Source organism: Rhea americana, unplaced genomic scaffold, assembly GCF_003343005.1.
Source record: "Rhea americana isolate MKP2758 unplaced genomic scaffold, rheAme1 scaffold_8, whole genome shotgun sequence".
In the NCBI taxonomy this organism is placed as follows: Eukaryota; Metazoa; Chordata; class Aves; order Rheiformes; family Rheidae; genus Rhea; species Rhea americana.
This window is the reverse complement of record NW_028186978.1, coordinates 133,105-157,706: the sequence shown is the minus strand read 5'-3', so window position 1 is coordinate 157,706 and position 24,602 is coordinate 133,105. Positions and strand designations below refer to the sequence as shown.

At 36.2% G+C, this 24,602-nt stretch overlaps 1 protein-coding gene across 4 annotated transcripts in view; it reads right to left on the bottom strand.

The window, feature by feature from the left end:
* Positions 1-16,995, bottom strand: part of DLC1 (DLC1 Rho GTPase activating protein) — a 234,443-nt gene extending 217,448 nt beyond the window's left edge. For 2 of the 4 annotated variants that reach the window (XM_085322779.1, XM_085322782.1), the window contains exon 1: positions 12,535-12,639. The gene's annotated coding sequence lies outside the window, so the exon portion shown is untranslated. Of the gene's footprint in view, positions 1-11,322; positions 11,367-12,534; positions 12,640-16,728 lie in introns of those variants that run through there. The other 2 variants (XM_085322780.1, XM_085322781.1) reach the window with 2 other exon arrangements.
* Positions 16,996-24,602: the final 7,607 nt, after the last annotated feature.

Below are 24,602 nucleotides of genomic sequence, written 5' to 3'. Positions count from 1 at the left end.
AAGGTCTTTTTTTTTTTGGATAAAGCCTCTGTCAGTGTGATGCAGTCCATTCAGGTTCTGCCACAATTCAGAAACATATTTTGCACATACTTTTCAGTAGCACTAAGTTTGATACTACTAACTTTCTGAAGAATAAAGAAACAAAACAAAAAAGATAAAAGACCTTTCCAGGAAAAATTTCTTCATCCTGCATGTGGTTTGAGGGAGATCCATAATATTAATTCAGTAGGCAACTCTAGACCAAAGAAAATGGAAATGAACAGCAGTTTTTTACATTCCAGCAGAATCGTTCCCCTTCAAGCATCCTTTTGATGTTCTGCAGTGTTTACAAAGCAAGGTGTTATTTTGTAGTGTTTACGAACTGATATGTTATTTTAGATAGATTTTACAATTTGTAAAATATAAACAAAATGAAAAATGGGGTAAGCTTTCATGCTTTTCTGTAAGTTTTTATAAAAAGTCTCACAGAACAGATAGGTATTTTGCAACAGATAAAGCATACAGTGAAAATCCATTCCAGATGAATTGGTAGGCTATCCTATAATTGAGTTGTCTAACATTTCCCTTGTAAAGAATTCCTGTGATTTTTTCTGAGCAGCTTGGACTTAAATTGTTTCTAGTAGCCTCTGAAATTCAGGAGTAGCCTTTATCTCATTAAGTTCCATACAGGTTTGGCTGAGCTATACGTTTCTCAAAACACCTTTTCCTTCCTCTTGCTTTCCTCCTCAAAAAAGGTGGCAGCCTATGGAAAGCACCTTTCAGCAAAACGCAGGACACCAGGCGCTGCTCCCAGCACAAGCCGCGGCAGTGAGACTCAAAGCTGCCGGATCAGCTGGAGTAAAAATGGAAAGGCCAAGGAAGGAAATTTATTCTAAACCTGTGATCAGCTACACTTGAGATCTACCGCCCTTCCAGGGTATAGAAGGGGGCAAGAAACCCTTCCCGTTAGGAGCCGGGGAGCACTGAAGCGCCGCTCTGGCTTGCYGCCTCCTCGCGGCCCCCGAGGTTGGCTGGGGTGGAGGAAGGCGAAAGCGGGGACGCGCTGCCGCTCGGCCCCTGGCCGGGCACCCGCGCTGCCGACGCGGCGGCAGGGCCGAGGCAACGAATCGTCGCCATCCCCACGCGGCGCTCAGCCCGGCACCGCGTCCTCTCCCCGCCGCCACGTTCGGTAATCGCAGCAATTCACCGTGCCGCGCGCCGCCACGTTACGTTACATCAAGCGATTTGGGGAAGGAGAAAGTCAAAAAAACCACRAGAGCATCTACTAAAATAAATGACACGAGAATTTCCAACAAAGCGGCCCAGGCACTACAGCCCCTGCTATACTGACAGAGGAAATCAGTTTTTGYGAATGCTTTAGATGGGAGGCAAAAACCAAGTTCTTTTCTGGAAAAGAACAAGGCCAAATGTTAGCTTACAAACGCAGACAGAGATGAAAGACCGTTTCATTGAATTTTTTACATAGCAGGCATTGGCGATCAAGCAGCAACATTTATTTTGTTATCATTATTTTATCTTTGTTGGTCTGTGACCCCAGCCAGCAAACTTTGTTTAAGGAAGTCTGAGTGAACAGGGTCTGTTTCCTATAAACTCAGCTCACATCTTCCTGGTCTGGCTTCCATTCGCTCTTCCGCTAACTTCATACCAAGTTTTGACACAGAATGGTGTTTACAAATAATTTGAGATAAAACATAAGCCTCTGGATCTTCACTCAACTAGTTATTTTAAAGTATCTCCTGCCATAAAAAGCACAATCCTTCCTTGCCTTGTTTCCTGGGTATATACACCATTCTTTGCATTTCACTAAAGTGGACACTCACCTGGTCCACAGTTTCTAGTTAAATAGCCTTTTATGTATTTTACGTACATAGTGTGAGTGGATAGACCATTATAAAACTTGGAAGAGAAATACAAGGATTGTTTGTTGTAGAGTATTCATAGTGAACATCTAGATGCATTTTTCCTAACTTCTTTTATATTAAAAAGATAATCATGTAGGAAAAGACACTGAGAGTTGTCTGAATTAATAACTATTTTGAAAATACACAAYTTTAATCTAAAAAAAATCAGCAAAGACATGTACTTTTAAAGCAAGAATGTCTTCAGAATGAAAACATAAAATATAAAACCTTTCCTGTCAGTCCTAATAGTAAAAGTTTACACGTGTGTGCGATGCACATACATGTTATAAATGCAGATGAGTCACACACCTATCGCCGATTTTTGTGCAGAAAGCCACACGCATAGCTCAAGGGTGTCTTTTCACAAGGCAACTGCTAGTTCCTTTGAGGAGGTCTCCTGCTGTTTATCTTCACCCAAGAATCGGTGGACAGAAAGAGCGCAGTCTTCATGCACCACTGACAAGTGCTAAGTAATTAATACTCAGACTGAAATCCATTGCCCAGGTCCCTCTGGCTCCAACAGGAGAACAGCTGGGGCCCCTATGAAAGTATGCAAAGCATACTTTCACATACTCRTTACATACTTTTAATTTTTACACTTTTATATAAATACTACTCATATTCATATTTCTCAAAAAAAAATCTGAAGTCTTGCTTATGCTAAAACTAACCAGAGTATTACAGTTGACTCAAGTGCACTGCAAATATACTATCCCTTTAAAAGTAATTTAAAAAGACACGGATAAATCAATACATTTAGAATCATATTTTGTCTCAGAAAAAGAGGTTGCTGACACCTATGAGATAACACAAATTCGCCTAACAGTTTGTATCAAATAAAATTATCCAAATGGAAGTTTTTCAGTGATTGAATTCCCTGGTGCATACAAAGCCTGACAGATCAGTGAGTTTCTGAATGTATCTATAATACAGTGTTAGGTAGTAAGAACTGAATGATACATTGCATTATTCAGGATTACTGCAAGCCATAGGCTAAGTTTTTGGTGATACTCTAGTCCCATAACAAGTGCAAATCCTGAAAAAAATCTGAAAGAAATAGAATAAGTAACAGTTATGGACAAAATATAGCAATTTTATTTTATTGAGAATAATGATTCCATTTCTCTACTGAAATATTGCTATGCTCTATTCTACACGAGTATTACATTCTATCATATGAAGCATAATAAAAAGCRTTTCCTGAATTATTTTTGTGCCTCAGTTTCTGTTAAAAATACTTGCAATTAACAGGTAACATAAAAAGACATTAGAAAACGCTCTCAAACAGGAGTATCAAAAACGGTGCTGTACTGTGCCTTCAGTGTTCTCCAGAAAGATGGGATGCTTTGAACAGGGTGACTTTGATATCAATATTTACTAGAGAGGTAAGAACTAAGTGCAACATATAACCATTCTTATCAGTAACATAGTTTAAAGCAAAGACTATTTCAATGCAGTTCCCCAATTCMTGGCCAGCCATAGATCAAACAAAAAAGAAACTACAAAAGCTAATATCCCTCTGATAGCTCTAAGGAACAGACTCAGATTGAAACACCAATTAGAAGATGTTTCAGAACAAGAAAATAAACTGAATAGGAACAAACTGGCAAGATCAAATAACAACACTCAAATGAGAAATTAGTGAACTTGTAAGTACGATATATACCCGAAAGCAGCCTCTAGGTATGAGGAATGGAATGGGACAACTGCGGTGCCTGCAAGGCAGAGAAGGGAAATCTGGGGAACCACAAGACGGATGTTTTGCCAATCTAATAGCAAATGTCTTTGGAGTCAGAGATGGGATTTATATGTGGAGTGAGAACGAGACAAAGCCAGAAGTGGGTCCTGATCTGCATGAAAGGTGGGTGTGGGACTCCCCAGTACTCCCTAGGGTACTGGGGAGGCTCTTTTTTTCCATTTCTTTTCTCCTATCAAGAATTCAGGAGCGGGGGGGAGACAGATTTTTGGCCCAGAAATCTCTGCCTCCTTACTAAGCTYTGTGGGTGAGCTAAGCTTCTCACAGTAAGATGAGAGGACCAGAGGAAACACCCAGCGCACCCAGCCTTGGGATGCTGACTCCTGGGAGCAGCAGTGAGAAGATGTGCCAAGAACTGGTTTTAAAATTGAATCTAACACTTCCCACTGGGTCCTGAACTATAGGCTTGCCAGTCTGAGCTCCATATGCTATAAATTGGCTGAAGCACTAATAAAGAATTGATATTTAAAGAACAGAAAACAACAGATGAGAACAAATAGTCATTTTTAAAAGAAGGGAGATTATTAATAAATCCTCAACGATAGTTATTGGAATCTATGCTTTTTAGCTTACTCAGAAGGGAGAAAGAAGTGAAATGACAAAGTTTGCTCATGATACATTACCACTTATTTGGAAAATTAACTGAAGAGACACCAAGGAACCTAACTGTAGTGAATAGCTAGCACATAAAGATACTGATGAAATTCCATATAGATAAATATAATAGAAAGCAGATARGAAAAAATAACACTAACCAAAAATGTATAATGATGTTCTATAAATTATCTACTAGTAATCCAAAAAAAGATCTTGGAATCACTGTGGCTAGTTATCTGGAACTGGAACTGARTTTTAAGCTCAGTGACAATTAGAAAGTACATAGCACAGTAGGAAAGATAGAGTGGGAGCATAAAGTGGCATAATGATGTTTTCTAAGCCTCCATTATGCCATGAACTGAATACTGCATGCAATTAAGTTCATCTCAACTCAGAAAGAGTAGCAGAGTAAGAAAAGGTGTAGCAAAAACCAATATCAATGACGGAAAGTATGGTGTAATTTCCATCTGAGCCCTAGTGAAATAGATGAAGATTTCTTGCCTGGAAAAGAGAAGATTTAGAGGCATATAAAAATCCAAACTATAATGGAGAAGGAGACTAGGGAACATTTATTGACTGTATCTCATACTACAGAAACTTGTAGAGCATTAAAGTAGAAATAGCAAGCAGAAAACAGAAAAGTATTCCTTAAAACATTCTACTCTCTGTTCTTTCTGCTTAAGAAATAAGTGTTTTGCTTGTGTCTGTAAAGAAATAGAAGTTGTAATGTATAGCAAACAGCTCATGATTTCTAACAGAAGAAAAATCACACCAGAAGTTTTTCAAACCATGTACCTGAAGTCACTCCCATGACTTTTAAGTATTTTCTCTTCCTTGTGGGGATCAGTTTCATTATCCTGCTAGAAGTTACTCTGTGTTCTCCTTCACAGATTCTGACATACATCAGATATGCTCATTATACGCTACTGTCAGTGGAAATGTATAATACTGTTAAGGTTGTTTAACTCCTTTCTTTAAAAGACATTTAACATATTACAAGAATTGCAAAAGATCTCAATAAATTAGATGCCCCAAACTATAAAGTGCAGTTGGCACGTTGTTCAGTCAGAGACATCCAAACTTGTGCTTGTTTTGGTCAAATATTATTGGTTTCTAAGATATGAACTTGAACTTTTGTCAATATGCCTTAGTTTGTTGTTAGAAAACATGAAACAATGTTGAGTTGCTTCCTTTTCTACTCCCCCTCAAAATGAAGCATATTACCCATTCTCATTATCATACAAAGAAGGCTTTTACTTATAGCCAACATGTGATTACTCTAGGTTTTAGCTTCATTTGTATTTGGTTCACTTCCAGTGTTGAGCCTCAGATCAGCTGAGCCTCATCTGAGAGAGGAAGATAAGGAAACAACAGGATCCAAACTGATCCCCGTTTATCCTAGCTTACTTCAGATTTATATTATTTACACTCAATTTAATTATCAAATTATAATCAGTTTAAAAGATGTTATTTAAAATACTCAACCTAACTTTATATTTTTATACTATTTAGCATTGATGAACAATCCATAAAACAGAGAAATAGTATTTTTTTAAAGTATTTAAAATTATATTAGTGATTTTAATAGTGTTTTAATATATTAATGATTAGCATTAGGTTTTATTAGATATTATGATAACTGAGTTTCCTCCATCATCTTTATACCACAGTATCATTTCAGAGTGACAACGGACATCAAATTATAACTTTCCTTTAGGAAATTAAAAGGTTTACATCTAAAAGCACTGAAGTTAATAGCTTTTCTAGCATACATTTTTTCAGAAAAAGAAAATCTGCTCAGTGATAATCAGCAAAATTGATCTGTAAGTCTTCTGGTCTTCCAAGTCTAATAATCTGAAAGATACTATTCCACTTTGATTTCAACACAATATATCTAGCTTATTTCTTTAGAACGAAGAGAAATAATCTGACATATAAAGGTTTGGATTCTTTTGTTTGCACAGGTTCCCTCCATAATGGAAAATTCCCTTTTTAAAAAACTGAAGTCTTCTGTAAGAAAATTTCAGTTTTGTGCTTTCATCTCTGCTTCCCTCCCCCCCCCACCCTCAATCCTGTCCCCGAACCAGTTCTGCCCTTCACCTCCAGAAAGCAGAACAAACTGCAGCTTGGGCAGATTCCCTACACCTCCCCTCCCCACACCCTTCACTGGAAAGCTCTCTACAAGAAGAATTGAAATAAAACACAACCATCTCATAAGACATAGCAAACTGTGACTGTTATATTTGGTTCTACATTAGGATAATTTTTTTCCCCAAACCTCAAATTTTTCACGATGGCAAAAATTCCATTTTCTAGCCAACTCTATTAAAAAATCGAATTCCCTAGCTATAGGAGGTCCTTTAGAAAACAATATAAATTAACCAGATTGTATTCCTGATCCTTTTAGATTTAAGTTTCTAATGAAGTATTTCCATTTGAAGAAACATTGCTGGTGCTCATTATAGCCATGAATATGAAATCTGAAGCACAACAGACAATTACTAGAATAGTAGGAGGCAAGATTTTATTGCTGGTGTAAATGGAACTAAAAAGAATCTTTGCCACTATTATGCATTAATATGCATACATGAAGAGTTGAAAATGATTTAGTCCTATCTCTAAAGACAAATGCTTTATCATCGAAAGTTTAGAGAGATTACTGAAATGGTTGTGCTTTTGGTAGGGCTGAGCCAACAACTGTTGCTTGGAATCCTATTTTAATGCAACCGAGAAAAGTGATGAGAACAAAGCGGGCAAATATTTCTGGAATGGAACCAAAAATGCTAAAAGCAAAAATTAATCAAAATGGCTGCTGTTCCAGGTATTTTTCAGAAACTAGAGAGAGAGAGAATTACTTGCAGTACAAACTGCGTATTTTGCAAATATACTGGAGGAGCTAATTAGGCCCACTTCCTTCAAGGAAGGGAAAGTAAAAATTTATTACTCAGGTTGGTGAAATTGCAAGGGGAAAAAAAAGTTCATCACATAAAAAAAAAAATCTTACTTTTTCTAGTGTATCTTTCATCATGACAGAAGTTGCGATTTCAGAAAAGTTGTTCCATGAACAACAGAATTAAGGAAGCTTGTCTTTTAAAGGCTTTCTGCACAGTGTGTTTATATCTCACCTCTTGATCCCTTTTCTCCCTGCCTCTGTGATTGTCTTAACACCCCATCCTAATCTCTCCGACTTTCTCCACAACATCTTCTAGCGATACCGCAACTCCAAACTGATCAGCTGGTCCCTCAGTATGATGATGATGCCCTGCTATTCCACAGCATCTGTAGCCTGCCTGGGGAGACATACTCAACGCAACAAATTGTTGTTCCTAAGTACATATACCAGGAAAAATAAAAACAAATTACTCGAGCTCACACAGAACTCCCTCCATGGGAAAATTAATTTGGGTCTCTTTCCTCTACCAGCTGCAAATTCTCACAAGATATACAAGAACTTTTAGAAAATCTTTATCTATATATCCAACTGAGCTGACACTGACTCTAGGATCAGAAGTTGTCAGGAAGGCACAGATGCTCCTGCATGTAGGTACTGGATTAAACTAGAAGGTGAATTTTTCCATGCAGTTGCAATTCTCTAGGTGCAGCTTCTACCATGGAATATACAACTGAAACCATTCTTTCAGCAAAGATTACTCATTTTAGCACCCTGTTATTGACAGCTGCCACCTCTCTGTGGTAAGACAGCATTATCTGAAGATCAACAATTCAAGGAAAATGAAAAGGGGCGCCTGCCATTTAGCAGCTGACAACAAACAGCCAGTCCCTGGTGTTCAGCCACATGCTTTGAAGTGGATCCACTGTGCAATGACTCTAGCGCTGCCTTAAGTTAGTGGAGCCTCTCAGGACTTGTCTCAAAGTGGAGGGTTCAATGCCCCAGACAGAATCAATGAATCCAAAGCATGTATTCAGTGTCCCTTACACATTCAGGAGCAGCGTGCAATTCAGGAGGAGAGGAAAACATATTTCGTATGTATGCTTCATATTTTGTGACAGTTCAGGCAAAAATACTGATAATGAACTTGAGGTTGTTAAATCTCTTTAATAAACTGCAGCGATACGGCTATAATAATACAATCCCAGCTCCTTCAGCCACACAAATTTATTTCTGGTTATACCTCCTTCTTCTATTTTCTCTTAGTTGCCCGAGCAGAACAATACTTTGCAATAATCCTCCATACAATTCTAAATTTTCCTAACTTCCCAGTCTAAGGAGTTTATTTTCTTCTTGAATCTCCCCATAACCCACAGTGAAGTTTGGACCATAAACCAAACTCCACGAGTACAGTGATGTTCAAATTGGAACATTCATTTGCTCTAACATTAAAGAGTATTTGTCACGGATAAGGGTCTGCTGTAACAAGACCATACAGAACTCTCACTGGTAAGACACTATCTACTCTGGAAAGCCTTGAGCTGATAGAGAGAAAGCTAGAGGGTAGGAGAAGAACCAGAGACTCAGAGGTAGAAGTTGTTTATAAACTTCAGACTTTCCTGAAGTTCCAGGACATTTGATCCAATCCAACTTGATTTTGACACAAGATATGATAAAACAGCAAAATGAGAAAAATCATAAATCAGAGAAAGAAGAGCCTAGAGAGAAGTGGGGACTAAAAATAAAGAATACATTATATGAGTAAAGCTGGCTTTTAATGTAGATACATACTGTCTAAGGCAGACCTCAACATTGTGTTCAGTGGCTGATGTACAATATGCCAAACTTAAAACACCAGGCATTTCAATTTCAACATAAGAGATTTTCCTCTTTCAGGAGAAACAAGCAATTATGGTAATAGTGGATTTGAAATTCTCTACCAAAGGACTGTACTTAAAATAAGTAGTTTCTAAACACATCGACATCAACAAATATCAACAGTGAAAGCTGAAACAGTAAAAAATCTCAAAGTACAGTCAACAGCCCCCAAAACACATTCAAATTCATTATCGATAATTTGTTCCAGAAAAATCGCAATCACAATCCTTTATTCATAGGATTTGCATGTGAAAAATCTATATACATTTGATTTTGTTATAATTTTCTAATGAACATCTTTTATACAGTGAGAAATTTAGGCTTGAAAGTTCATCAAAGTTACTTGTCTATAAATAATAATTTCTACTGAAATTGGAGCCATGATACCAAATCATTTGTGCAAACCACTTTGCTTGAGCAAAACAGGGTGTATTTCTTACTCTTATAGCTGTCACCTCTTTTGTAAATCTTGTTCTTACAGTGAAATAGTTGAGAATCCTYCAATGAATGCATTTCTGTTGTCTCATGCTGACTTATGGGAAAMGGAGAATAATGCCATTGATCCCTAGTAAGTTACTTAATCTTGCTCTGCAGCAACAAATATGTGTGTGTGTGTATGTGTACATATGTATGTGCATGCATATGTATATATACACACACTTAGATATAAAATATACCTATGTATACAGCCAAGCTTCAAACCTTCACTYGATATTCATTTTCATCTCTATCCTTGGAGATACTCAAAACCCAACTGGACACAGCCCTGAAGAACCTGCTGAAATTGGCCCCACTTTGAGCAGGGGGTTGGGACTGGATGATCACCAAAGGCTCCATCCAAGCTACCTGATTCTATGATTCTAGGACACCTATTAATTAAAGAAATCAATGTGCAGCTCCATCTCCAATGCTATTTCAAATGTTCTTATCCCTGCGTTACTCCATTTTTGTGTTTCTCCCCCTTTGTCCTTTGTAAAAGACATAGAACACCAACATAAAAGCCATCTTCTAATTTTTCTCCAGACAAACAAACAACAGAAAATGAAATCAGATGACAAAAAGAAGGACACTTTAACAATATATTTTAAGTTCAGGAATTTAAAAGAATCAGTATAAACCTATCTATACAAAAACTGCCTACTCCAACCAGTTTTCTCTGATCCTCATTTTCTTCAGGAAGAAATAAATTTTGTTTGTGTCACAAAGACCTTCATGAATTAGTCCTAAATCTTTCAACTTATTTCATTCAGTGTTCYGACTAGGGAATTTAACATGAAGTTCACTGGATACAAAGTTCAAAAGAAAAGATTTTGCAGCAGGGACGTAATTTTATGGTGAAGAGGATCTATTTCCATTATTTCCATCACCTGAATATAATCACTTGAATTAACTTTCCTGCCAGCTGCAGACACTAATTCATGTGATTAATTGTTCATAGGAGTCATCTGATACAACTTGTTTGGCTATTGCTGCATTTCAAATTAAGTACATAAACATTTTAGAAGGAACAGAGCAAGGTCAAAAGCTATACACTCAGTGTTAGACTGTATGCTTCTTTTCCACATTCAGTGTGGCTATATATATCTATAAAATAATTTCCATTTTTTTTAGATAATAAGCTTTCCATGAATTTTCTTGAATAACAATATCCAAGAAAATACAATAGCACCACACAGAAATTAGATATAAGTAGAATCAGAAATCAAATAGCTAGAGATTTGTCTTCAGCACTTTTAAATAAATCTTCTAAATGAAAATGAGGGCAGCTTTATCTACGTTACTTTTGCTTATGGCTTTTAAGAAGCTTCAGGTTAAAATAATAAAATATTCTCTGGGTTTTATTCTGTTGTCTACCCTGTAGCTCAACTGTCTGAGGCGTGTACCTTCATTTGCAAGTGAGGTCACACGAGGTCGTTATATCCTGTAAAACCCAGAAGACAGTGTTGCAGGAGAAGGTGCCCCTTGATATCAAATGATAAAAATAATTATTCCGTATTTTCTCTTCTCGTCAACCATACTAATGGCTAATACAAAGTATATATACACATGCAGGGGCACATAGGGGGACGTAGTGCAGTAAAATGCACTAAAGCTAAATCCCTTGAGACATCAAAGTTCCAGCATGAACTTCGGGGGAGTGACGCAGAGACTCAGACGTTCAGATTTCTCTCTGACCTTCTCCTTCCTGTCACAGCCCTCCAGGCTYAGGGCACAGAACTGCAGAGGACTGTCCAGAAAAGATCCAGTGACTGCTACTTTAACATTCACCCCACAATATAAGCAGATAGGATGCTGCCTACCAGCTGGTCTCTGTCCCCTTCAGACTCATGCTCTTCACCACCCAGAGCTGCTGACGACCACGAATGGCTTCTCCTGCCCAAATGGGCTGGGCACTGCAGCATGCAATTCTCAACCTTTTGCAAGGGAGAGATTTCACCCCATTCTGGAGTATTTAGTAGTCCTTCACTTCCTCTCACACCACAAAGTTATTTCATTACTCACCAATCATCTTGCAATAATATGCAGTAAAAACACAGCTAAAAACTTCTGGAAATTCTCCCTAGAGTATTTGAACTGATGACTCATGTTTAGTTACCTAACTGGCCAATAACTAGACAGAGTCTTAATGATGCACAGAAATAAGAAAGAAGCTCTCACATTACATATAATAACCGTCACTTTAGATTTTCAGGAAGACAAAGAGATACTACATAAATTGCCATGAAAAATGCTTGATGTCCATAACAATTAAATAATTAAATCACCAACTTTATGTGAAAGAGCAGCAGTTCCATTTGTATATCAATTAGAGACAATATTCTGAATATCCCTCTAAACTCCTTAACAGCAGATTCTTATTATTTGAATTAACTAGATGAAGAGAAAAAGTCCTTGAGGAAATTCATACATTTTTAATGAAAACTATAGTCAGCTGATATTTACTGAATCTTGCTTTTTCTCGTCTAAATGAAAGCATAGCAGACCACAAAAGCAGTGCATCTAATTACAGATTACTAAAAATAATCTAGTTTAGCTAACACCAAGAGGCATACCTTAGAATTTCATACTTAGAGCGTAAATATTTAAGACTGTATTGTCAGCTAAACCACAAACTTCATCTAGGGCTGTCCTGAGAAAAAGCTAGAGACCAAGTCCAGCAGAGGTATCACTGATGTATCTAGCTAAAGCTCTCCTCATCATTACTGCAGGAGGAAAGGAAAGGAAAGGAAGGGGGGAGAAAAAACAGCCCTAAATGCCCTCTCTGTTGGCAGATGAGGTGAGAAAAGAGATCATTCCCACTTCCAACTTTCCTACTTAATGTCCATTAAAAAAATACGCAAGCAAGAACATGCAGCTCTATATACAAATGCAAATAAACAAAGTTCAACATATCAAGCATACTTTTAAAAGATGAAATAAAACAAGAAGACTTTGTTATAGACATGACACATTTTGATAAACAGAACTGGCAGACAGTCTACAACTAAATGTACATTTTTAATTATTTTTACCTCCAGTTTTAGTGCTGAGATCTTGAACGCAGAAAGCTCCAGTGCTGGATACTGCTTGTTTCTCTGCTGTTTTTTTTCTTTTCTTTTTCTCGCTCTTTTTTCCCTTTTTTTTTGGGGGGGGGGGGGGAAGATATTTTGGGGTATTTTTANGGAGAATAATGCCATTGATCCCTAGTAAGTTACTTAATCTTGCTCTGCAGCAACAAATATGTGTGTGTGTGTATGTGTACATATGTATGTGCATGCATATGTATATATACACACACTTAGATATAAAATATACCTATGTATACAGCCAAGCTTCAAACCTTCACTTGATATTCATTTTCATCTCTATCCTTGGAGATACTCAAAACCCAACTGGACACAGCCCTGAAGAACCTGCTGAAATTGGCCCCACTTTGAGCAGGGGGTTGGGACTGGATGATCACCAAAGGCTCCATCCAAGCTACCTGATTCTATGATTCTAGGACACCTATTAATTAAAGAAATCAATGTGCAGCTCCATCTCCAATGCTATTTCAAATGTTCTTATCCCTGCGTTACTCCATTTTTGTGTTTCTCCCCCTTTGTCCTTTGTAAAAGACATAGAACACCAACATAAAAGCCATCTTCTAATTTTTCTCCAGACAAACAAACAACAGAAAATGAAATCAGATGACAAAAAGAAGGAYACTTTAACAATATATTTTAAGTTCAGGAATTTAAAAGAATCAGTATAAACCTATCTATACAAAAACTGCCTACTCCAACCAGTTTTCTCTGATCCTCATTTTCTTCAGGAAGAAATAAATTTTGTTTGTGTCACAAAGACTTTCATGAATTAGTCCTAAATCTTTCAACTTATTTCATTCAGTGTTCTGACTAGGGAATTTAACATGAAGTTCACTGGATACAAAGTTCAAAAGAAAAGATTTTGCAGCAGGGACGTAATTTTATGGTGAAGAGGATCTATTTCCATTATTTCCATCACCTGAATATAATCACTTGAATTAACTTTCCTGCCAGCTGCAGACACTAATTCATGTGATTAATTGTTCATAGGAGTCATCTGATACAACTTGTTTGGCTATTGCTGCATTTCAAATTAAGTACATAAACATTTTAGAAGGAACAGAGCAAGGTCAAAAGCTATACACTCAGTGTTAGACTGTATGCTTCTTTTCCACATTCAGTGTGGCTATATATATCTATAAAATAATTTCCATTTTTTTTAGATAATAAGCTTTCCATGAATTTTCTTGAATAACAATATCCAAGAAAATACAATAGCACCACACAGAAATTAGATATAAGTAGAATCAGAAATCAAATAGCTAGAGATTTGTCTTCAGCACTTTTAAATAAATCTTCTAAATGAAAATGAGGGCAGCTTTATCTACGTTACTTTTGCTTATGGCTTTTAAGAAGCTTCAGGTTAAAATAATAAAATATTCTCTGGGTTTTATTCTGTTGTCTACCCTGTAGCTCAACTGTCTGAGGCGTGTACCTTCATTTGCAAGTGAGGTCACACGAGGTCGTTATATCCTGTAAAACCCAGAAGACAGTGTTGCAGGAGAAGGTGCCCCTTGATATCAAATGATAAAAATAATTATTCCGTATTTTCTCTTCTCGTCAACCATACTAATGGCTAATACAAAGTATATATACACATGCAGGGGCACATAGGGGGACGTAGTGCAGTAAAATGCACTAAAGCTAAATCCCTTGAGACATCAAAGTTCCAGCATGAACTTCGGGGGAGTGACGCAGAGACTCAGACGTTCAGATTTCTCTCTGACCTTCTCCTTCCTGTCACAGCCCTCCAGGCTYAGGGCACAGAACTGCAGAGGACTGTCCAGAAAAGATCCAGTGACTGCTACTTTAACATTCACCCCACAATATAAGCAGATAGGATGCTGCCTACCAGCTGGTCTCTGTCCCCTTCAGACTCATGCTCTTCACCACCCAGAGCTGCTGACGACCACGAATGGCTTCTCCTGCCCAAATGGGCTGGGCACTGCAGCATGCAATTCTCAACCTTTTGCAAGGGAGAGATTTCACCCCATTCTGGAGTATTTAGTAGTCCTTCACTTCCTCTCACACCACAAAGTTATTTCATTACTCACCAATCATCTTGCAATAATATGCAGTAAAAACACAGCTAAAAACTTCTGGAAATTCTCCCTAGAGTATTTGAACTGATGACTCATGTTTAGTTACCTAACTGGCCAATAACTAGACAGAGTCTTAATGATGCACAGAAATAAGAAAGAAGCTCTCACATTACATATAATAACCGTCACTTTAGATTTTCAGGAAGACAAAGAGATACTACATAAATTGCCATGAAAAATGCTTGATGTCCATAACAATTAAATAATTAAATCACCAACTTTATGTGAAAGAGCAGCAGTTCCATTTGTATATCAATTAGAGACAATATTCTGAATATCCCTCTAAACTCCTTAACAGCAGATTCTTATTATTTGAATTAACTAGATGAAGAGAAAAAGTCCTTGAGGAAATTCATACATTTTTAATGAAAACTATAGTCAGCTGATATTTACTGAATCTTGCTTTTTCTCGTCTAAATGAAAGCATAGCAGACCACAAAAGCAGTGCATCTAATTACAGATTACTAAAAATAATCTAGTTTAGCTAACACCAAGAGGCATACCTTAGAATTTCATACTTAGAGCGTAAATATTTAAGACTGTATTGTCAGCTAAACCACAAACTTCATCTAGGGCTGTCCTGAGAAAAAGCTAGAGACCAAGTCCAGCAGAGGTATCACTGATGTATCTAGCTAAAGCTCTCCTCATCATTACTGCAGGAGGAAAGGAAAGGAAAGGAAGGGGGGAGAAAAAACAGCCCTAAATGCCCTCTCTGTTGGCAGATGAGGTGAGAAAAGAGATCATTCCCACTTCCAACTTTCCTACTTAATGTCCATTAAAAAAATACGCAAGCAAGAACATGCAGCTCTATATACAAATGCAAATAAACAAAGTTCAACATATCAAGCATACTTTTAAAAGATGAAATAAAACAAGAAGACTTTGTTATAGACATGACACATTTTGATAAACAGAACTGGCAGACAGTCTACAACTAAATGTAYATTTTTAATTATTTTTACCTCCAGTTTTAGTGCTGAGATCTTGAACGCAGAAAGCTCCAGTGCTGGATACTGCTTGTTTCTCTGCTGTTTTTTTTCTTTTCTTTTTCTCGCTCTTTTTTCCTTTTTTTTTTTTGGGGGGGGGGGGAAGATATTTTGGGGTATTTTTAAGTACAGAAAGATTCCAAGACAGCCTTACCTAGATGAAGCAAATGTGGAGTCAAACATGCCCTCCCTAAAATCTTTGGTCAAAAAAACAAAACGGAGGAACAAACAAACAAAAGAACCCAGTCCCATTTAGTTTCTGCTAGCATAAAAGTTCAGATTTCGTTACTGAGATCATTGCTCTATTCTGAGCAGTTTTGCTCAAAGTGTGATTTTAACAAAAACACCCTCTGCAGCTGGAGGGAGCCTTAACTAAGCACGATTCCGTCAAGCTTCTCCCAGTGACTTCTGTCTACTAAATTCAGACTGATGTTTTGTGAAAGGGGCCTCAACAACCAGGCCCAGATTGCCTGAAAAGTATTTCCTGCCTTTGAGAGAGAGGGAGAGAGAGGAGACTCTGTGCGTGCGTGTGTGAGTGCGCGCGCGTGTGCATGTGAGAGAAAGAAAGGGAGAGAGCACATAGTGAGGGGAAAAACAGAAAAAGACAGCAAGACCGTATTTCAAGACACTCGGTTTAGTACACTGCTGAGGTATTTCTGTCAAATTATTTGCACTGCACTTATGTAATGTAAATGCGTTTTCGAATACCTCCCTGGCATTTTTTTTTTAAAAGTATTCTATACATCTCTAATAATCATGCGAAGGTAACAGTTATCCAGAAAAACAGGAGAACACCTAAAACCTCTGATCTTTCTTACTACTAAGTAGCAAGCAGTAGGTAGAGAACGACTTGGCTTAAATTCAATTAACACATCACATTTACAAAGGGTCTAATGCTGTTCTGAGCAGTAAATACACACAATTAGCTATATACAGTGTACACGCGCATGCTAAAACTGTATTCTTACTCAGGAGAATGAGTTAGAGCCTAGAAAATGAATGCTACAGTTTAAATACAGTCGTATTACAGGCAATAGTCTATGTTGCTTTACCTCTTCTGAGAATCCTCCAGAGTCACACAAATCCAGCTCTGCAAAAGCAAAAGGACAGACTCCATCTTGATCATRTTAGTATTTTGCTGACATAAAACACTTGCAACTACTTCGTTCCAGTTTGACAGAGTGCCTGAATCATGTCTCCAGAGTAACCCACAGCATCTACATCCTTTGCTCTACACAAATTTCGGGAATATCTGTTTATCTTTTCTGCTTTCTTCTGCCTCCTCTGAATGACTTCCTCTTAGCTGTTCCAGCCTGAGAACTTGGATTACCATTTGGTTTTGATTAAAACCAGACGGACAGCTCTGTAGAAGTTTGAGAGTAAGCTAATGGAAATCACTGGCATGGCTTTAATTAGCATATCAATTAATAATAAATGTTAGCTATTCATATAACAAATGTTACAGAGAAACACAAGAAGTTTACATCCTTAGCCACCGGTCTCATATTTAGGCAATTAATTTGCTCAAATTTTATTTCATTCTAGTAACATGACTCACAGCGATAATGACCATACATGATTTCCAAACTACAGGATGAAGCCAGCCAGCTCCTTTTTTTTTTTTTTTTTTCCCTCTTATTAAAGAGAGAAGTATTGTTACTAAATTTAATTATCTTCTCAGGTGGATCACTCAAACAGCATTTACCTCCTGGTGATGCATGCAGCTGTTTCAAACTTTTTATTAATTATTTCCACAAGTAAGTTATTTTGCTACTACCAATCGGATCAGTGATTGATCTTTGAGCTTTGCCTGGTCTCAAGCAGGAGCTGAAGACGCAGAGGTAGGAGACRTTGCATGCTCTCCACAAAGCAACGCCTGAGCAATTTGTGACTGGAGAGTCTCCATTCAGCATGTCCTTTGTGGGTCTCTACCAAGTGGGACAAGATACATTTTCTAAAAGGAGATAAGAAACCTTCATAATCACTAACTGCTGATTTCTACCAGCCTCTAACAATTGCCTTTTTACTGTTTATGTAATGCCTTCATTAGCTGAAGGCAGTCTTCTTGAGGGCATTTCTTTAGTCAGAGAAAAGCCAGCTCTGTAAGGCTGTCTCCAGCTCCCACTAATATGGTCATATCTGGAGCTAATTTGTTATGTTTTAGCTCCTCAGCACATAGCACTTTATGCTAAAGTCTACTAAGTTTTCTGAATGTGGTCTTCATTGTTGTGCATGTAATTTTATATATGCATTTTTCAGCCTTAAAATTACAGTATTAAAAGTTATTTGCAAAATTACGCATGCCCAAATGGAAGTGGGTTTGAAATTTGTCCCAGTAGCTGCTATGTACATGAAGAGTGACAGCAGACAAAAATAAGTAGAATGACTTATCAGCTCAGGCTCTGAACTGTCAAATGGTGGCAAACTCCAAACAGTCAGAACTGCAACTGAAAATAAGTAACTTTTCAGAATAAGTTTTAACTATGTTTGGCTAGTCTGATGATCCAAACGCATAACTTTGCTCTACTACAAAGTGTGATTTATATTTTTTCCCTAAAAGATTTTCAGTTTGGAATTCGGTGAATAAATTATAGGTTGCTCGAGGACACATTTTATTTGCAGTTATGCAATTGCAAAAATTGTACAATTTTGAAATTTATTTTGTGGTGAATCTAAATCAAACCAGAAAGCCTTTAGTTTCCTGACAGTTAAACACGTTACTAAGAATGTCATTTTTTATAAAACAGCAAAAATAATGAAAAATTTAGACATTTTCTCAAAAAATAAATATTTCAAGACAATTCTAATCAGAATGCTTTTTAAAATAATTTTCTTCAGCTAAGGTTTGCTTAACATTCCATCAAGAAGTTTTCATTTCAATGAAAAAGGTTTTGTTGCAGAAATTCAGCACAGGAATAAGACAATCAAACACAGGTAAATGAGACAGTATTTACAGGCTATCAGTTAGGACATGGTCTGCTCGATCTAACATTTTAGCAAAGATAACTTGCTTTCAAATATTAGAACACTTGATGAATAGCTAAACAAGAAGCCAACTTGGAAAGATGTCTGCCCATTTCCTGACTGTCTAAAAAGTGAGAGACTGTCCACAGGTGCCTATACAGACCGACCTTTTTCTGGTTTTCCATCTACAGAAAGAAAAAGACCAGAGTATGAATATCTGACCTAAGTGGCTTGGATAAAACCTAATAGTAATAAAGGATTTAGCAAAGCAGAATTTTGTGCTGAAAACCAGAAAGAAAGAACATGTGCAATCAGACTATCCAAGTTTGAACATCTAAGAGCTTTATTAGGACTTGGACAATCAAGAGGACTGACAAAAGTAAATTGAGGAACAGGAGAATAACGATGAGCAAGGTATTTTACTGACAAAACACAAGTTAATAGATACCTACTGTTATGCTTTATGTGCAGTGAAATATGCACTTAAATTACTACTGATAATTACAATTGTAATTGTTATAAAATTACCAATTGTTTGGTAATGCCAAAATATTAGAATTTAGGTATTCCTCCCTATTTCCAAGCTCAAATCAAACACAAACATAGCTGGTTTTGTTGTTAGCTCTGTCACTTGGAATATTCTATGGGTCAGAGTTAGGCCAGGTAGATCAAGCTTTCAGAAATTTCTAATTTCTGGTAAAACTTTAAATAAAGAATTCTAATATTCAGAGTGTTACATTATTATCATAACTATCATATTTCTGAAGTAATTATTAAACAAGAATAATGTAGGATATACTAAAAATGAATATGATGCATCTAAAGTGTTAGATACTATGTGATTAGCTAGTCAGCTAAATTTACTTTTTGTGGAGAAGAGAAGAAAGTTAGAGCATTAGAGTCACTATTCTGTGACTTTTGTGGAAGTTTGGCATGTTCACTGTATAGCAATGTCAAAAATGAATTACCTGAAATTAAATAATATTAATTTCTATTTACATTAATTTATTTATTCCTATTTATAGCCTTTGAATGCTTTATTATTATTTGAATGCTATATTATTATTAATATAGCCATGAATATAAAATAATGGTTGCCATAGTAGTATAACATTCCAGGACATAATACGGAAAGATAAACTACTAATATGGTATCTAATCCTATCTAAAATCATCTAGCAAAAAACTAAGAAGAATTCAAAGCATTTGTGTGGTGCAGCTGGACATTAGTATGACTCAAAAACCACTTTTCTTTTTTTTGAAGATGGGATGGTTCTTTTCTTTCTAGACCTAGAAATACACAGTGCAGGAGATTTAGGACTAATTTGCTACTGAGTTCTATATTTTTAGAATTAGTTTATATGCTATGTTCACATTTTAATATCAACATTTAACTTCCAGTTAAATGCCTTAAAATATTCTAGTCAAACTTGCTTTGCCATATGGTAGATTCTAGGAGCTATTTACCTTGTGGCCTTCTGAACCTCCTAAATCATAATCTATTCATGAGGTATTTCTCATTGTTCATCAGTGATGAGAAAGTACTTAAATATACATTAGAAAGGTTTGCTACATCCTGAAAGTTGTTGCCCAGAAATCTTTCTTAATATGCAAGTATCTTCTTGCAATGTCAGGCTGGAAACCATAGGAGACATCAGTCATTCTCTGTTAAACTCATCAACCTTATCTGTTTTGTACTCTGTGCAACTCCTTTGGGGCTTTCTGCATCCCATAATATAGATATATTATGCTGTATTCTACTCTGAACATTCAATTTTACTATAATCTATAAACTTGAGAGAAAATGCTTTTTATGGAACATGTACTAGTATATTCTTAGTTGGACTGAAAAAATATAAAGCCAGTTTATTAAACAGGTAAGGCTTAGCACGGTTATCTGGACTCTTGTTCTCGGTTCTGGCAAYCTCCTACTTCAGTGAATGGGAATTTACCTCAAGTCATGCATCTAGTTTATAGAAAATTGTTAACATACAACAAAGCTCAGCTTTCTTGTATGTAAAGTTCAGATTTCTTCAATGAAAAGAAAAAAACCACCCAATCATGATTTGTGCACTGAAAAAACTTACTCTCACTTCTCCTGAGAAACATATAACATATTGTTATATAATTTGCAGAATAAAATGAGAAGAGACTTTCCTGACCTCTTTTTTTCTCCTGAATAGCATATGTGTAGTTAAATCTGAGATATTTCTCCCGAACGACAGAGCTATAAAATATCCCAACTATGTTGTACACATGCAGATTGCTGAAAGTTCAGCAAGACAGAGGCAAACAGCTCTATTTTGTAAGCATTTTCAAAGTTTCAACATTTCTTTTGCTTCATAGTAGAGTTACTAAATTTGATGAAGTATTTCATGCTTTTTCATTTCATACTGTATCAAATTTTTATTCTGTTCTCTGATGTGGATTGTTAGTCATTGTTCCAAACAAATCTCACTCCTTAACAAATTCTAAATATTGGTGGGAAATTGTGTGTCGGTATCATAACAACTTTTTTCCCATTAATCTTTGTATGAACTCCTTTCAAGCTACTTTGTTTTAGTACAGAGAAACTGTTTTAAGAACAACAGAGATGGATGCAATTAAGTGTCCTAAGGACAACTAAACTTTCCTCAAATTAGCTTTCAGGTGTACCTGTTGACAGACATACTGGTTCACAAGCACACTCCTTTTCTTGTATTGGAGCTCTGATGCAAACTGATGGCAGAACCTAGAAGAGCATAGTTACTCCATTTCCACGGAAATGAAAACCGTGGCAATCTACATGTTCAAGGTCCTAGACAAATAATACTAAAGTGCAGGGAGAGACTGCAAAGCTATCTGGTTGTTACTTTTAGAGAATGATGCAAACTGAAGTTAAACCATGCCTTTAAGAGCTAATCAAAGAATARCTGGTTCCAAGCTCACTGGAATATCCTATGCAGATTTTGGCCCTGATTCTGATAGTAATTTATCAGTGTATCCGTCATAACTTGGCAAGAAACTCAGAATGCTGTGTGTTGTTGAACTATATCTTACATTTCCCGTTGTAAAGACTCTATCTTCCATTCTGAGGAGGTCTTTGAAGCAATTATTAATTTCTAAATCAAGCCACCGTGAAGACAATTATTGCTTTAAAGACTTTGAATTCCAAGCAAAAGTAAAGCATGAGGATGTAAGTAATACTGTTTTCAAGCACTATACAAAAAATATTGTGATTGAAAAATAAGTTGAAAATGATCACATGGGCCTGGGTGACATTTTATTATACAGAGCTGACACACTGACACAGTAAGATACATTCTTACACATGGTAAATATTAAGGATAGTGCCATTAAATATTGGGTATGAGTGAAAATATGCAATCAGATTCTCCAACAATTTTCAACTCGAGAAAACAATTACTTCCTTAAATCTAATTTATATGAATGTTCTTGGAATGACATTGATCTGCATTTACTTAAAAAGTCACGTTTGGTTGCTGTTATTGTTCTTTGATAGAATTGAAATAGCTGCAGTAAACTCAAGGGAGATGCTTTGATTTACAGCAGTTGAGGATGTAGTCCAGTTGTTCCAGACTTTTGCAAGATACTTGGATTCGGCTTCTCTAATTGCTTTCAGACCTATGGAATGAAGCAACCTCTCAATGGCTGTGTCTGTTTAGCCTACCCGATGTGAGACTTTTAGACCTCTACTTATTTTTTTTTGTTCTGTCACTGTATTCGTGTTTACAGGTAAGTATTTTGTTTTTGTTAGACTGAAAGTGGAATTTTATAAAGGCTACTGATCCACTCTCTAAGCCCTGTTTTCATGGTTAGACCTTTAAGAGTATTCAATAGCAACTGTGATCTTGTCATTATTTCTTATTSTAATAGCATGTAAATTTGCAGTGGATAAAAAGAAACAGAGTCTGCTGCCCTAATAAACTTCTTGGAGTACTTGAACTAAGCAATCTAGGCAGTGGACTTCCTCGTAAGAATTAATCTAAAAGAACTGTACTTGTTAAATCCTCTAGAAAGCCACACAGGAAATGCTCAGCAGAAAGTCTTACGAATTTGAATGATGAGGTCAAATCTAGACCAGATAGGTATACTTCAAAAAGTGTTATTTAGTTACAGGAGAGAAAAAGAAATCTACATTAATAGAAATTTACCATTGCTATCCTATAAAGGGAAGAGATAAGAAAATGGAACTGTATCCATCTGTGGAGTATTTGCAAAAGAAAGGACTATGAACACACAAGGAAAAAAAAAGGAATATTCAATTGTTGCTGTTGTTTCTATTGTTTTAACTCAGTATAAGGGTATAAAATTCTTATACTACCATTGCAGGCAGTATTGTCCTCCAGTGACAGTAATCAGTTACTCTTTACACATCACACAGAAGTTTCCTACAATTATATGGCTACTTTCAGAAGGAGCTGGGAATCTAAGGACTAACACCTGTATATATGAAAGTAGCCCTTACGATTGTTAGTGAAGAACTATTGAAAATAATGAGCTTTCTTCTAGCTGATTCCAGCTTCAGTTGTGACACTGAATGAAATACCAAACACTGAGGAATGAGGCTATAATTGTTATTTATAACAAAAGCAATTTATAGATTCTTCAGTTACTGCATGCCCATCTGTCTATATGTCTTAAAAATACCATGAAAAAAGTGATTCATAAATCTCTTTAAATAAGTTAATTCACATCTAAAAATGAAATAAATAACTCAGCAATCTTTATGAGCAAGAAACTATGACAAATAATCTATGCAAACCTGTTTCTATAATAGTCATTGTAGTCCATCAATAATTTCTTATTAGAGACCAAATAAAAAATTAAAACAAGTGATTAAACCAATAATTGCATTTGGTTTAAATTAAACATATAAAATCCTCCTGCTTGCAAAGATCCATCTGCAATGATCTACAGACTTCATAGCTTGCCTGCAGCCACTCCAAACCATATGATAGACTAAGTGACATCTGAAAAGCTGAAGAGAACTTGAAACCACTTCTATCTATCTATCTCAAAACAAGGAATATCCAGTCATGTGAGCTCATGAGAAGGATGGCCAGTGGACTTACAAAATTCAGTATCTTAAAATATTTATTATTTTAATACAACCATTATGGAGAACATTACAGAAACATTAATTATGCTTCTCAAAGTCCATTTAACTTAAATGCCTAGAGTATACTTTTTGCTCATTAAAATTGTACAGAATGTCCCATTAAAAAGATATATTGCACTGATAAAGGTTGCTATTTCATAGAGTGCTTTTTTTCCCTTATTTATGGTTTCAAAATGTTAAATCTACTTTTCAGATTAGCACCAAATCGACTGAAGCTCATGATTTTAAAATGTGCACCCAGTTTAACACATGCTGGTATCATCAGCTTTTATCCTATACAGTATAAGATGACAAGGCCCTGTTTGTTTTGTGCTTGGATGTGTACAGTGTTTAACATTCTTACAAAATCTATAAAAATATGTGCAAATTCTGCCTTTATTTTCTCCTTTGCAAAATACCATAAAGATTTGCTTTTAGTATCACATTTCATTCCATTAGTAATCCATTTCATTTTCCGAGTCAACAAGAAAATACTTAAGAGTGGTACTGTGCTTGTTCTTAAAACAAACCAAGCAAGGCTGTTTGACTGTTTCCTGAGAAAATACTTGGGAGACATAAATACAATTATCACTGTTTTCTTGTAGAAACCACTGATTACTCAAAATAAATTCAGACTTCCCAAATAATAGGGAATTATTGGATTACCTCAGACAGATTCCTTCCTGGTGTCATTTTATTTAGCATTATTAACTTTAGCTGCGCTGTGCTGACTTAAAGCAGTTTGTATAATCATTTTAAGAAATACGTTATTTGGTAAGTGGTCATTTACTTGACAATATAAATCATCATATATGATAACTGAACAGTCACTCTATACAAAACACAGCAATCATTCAACTC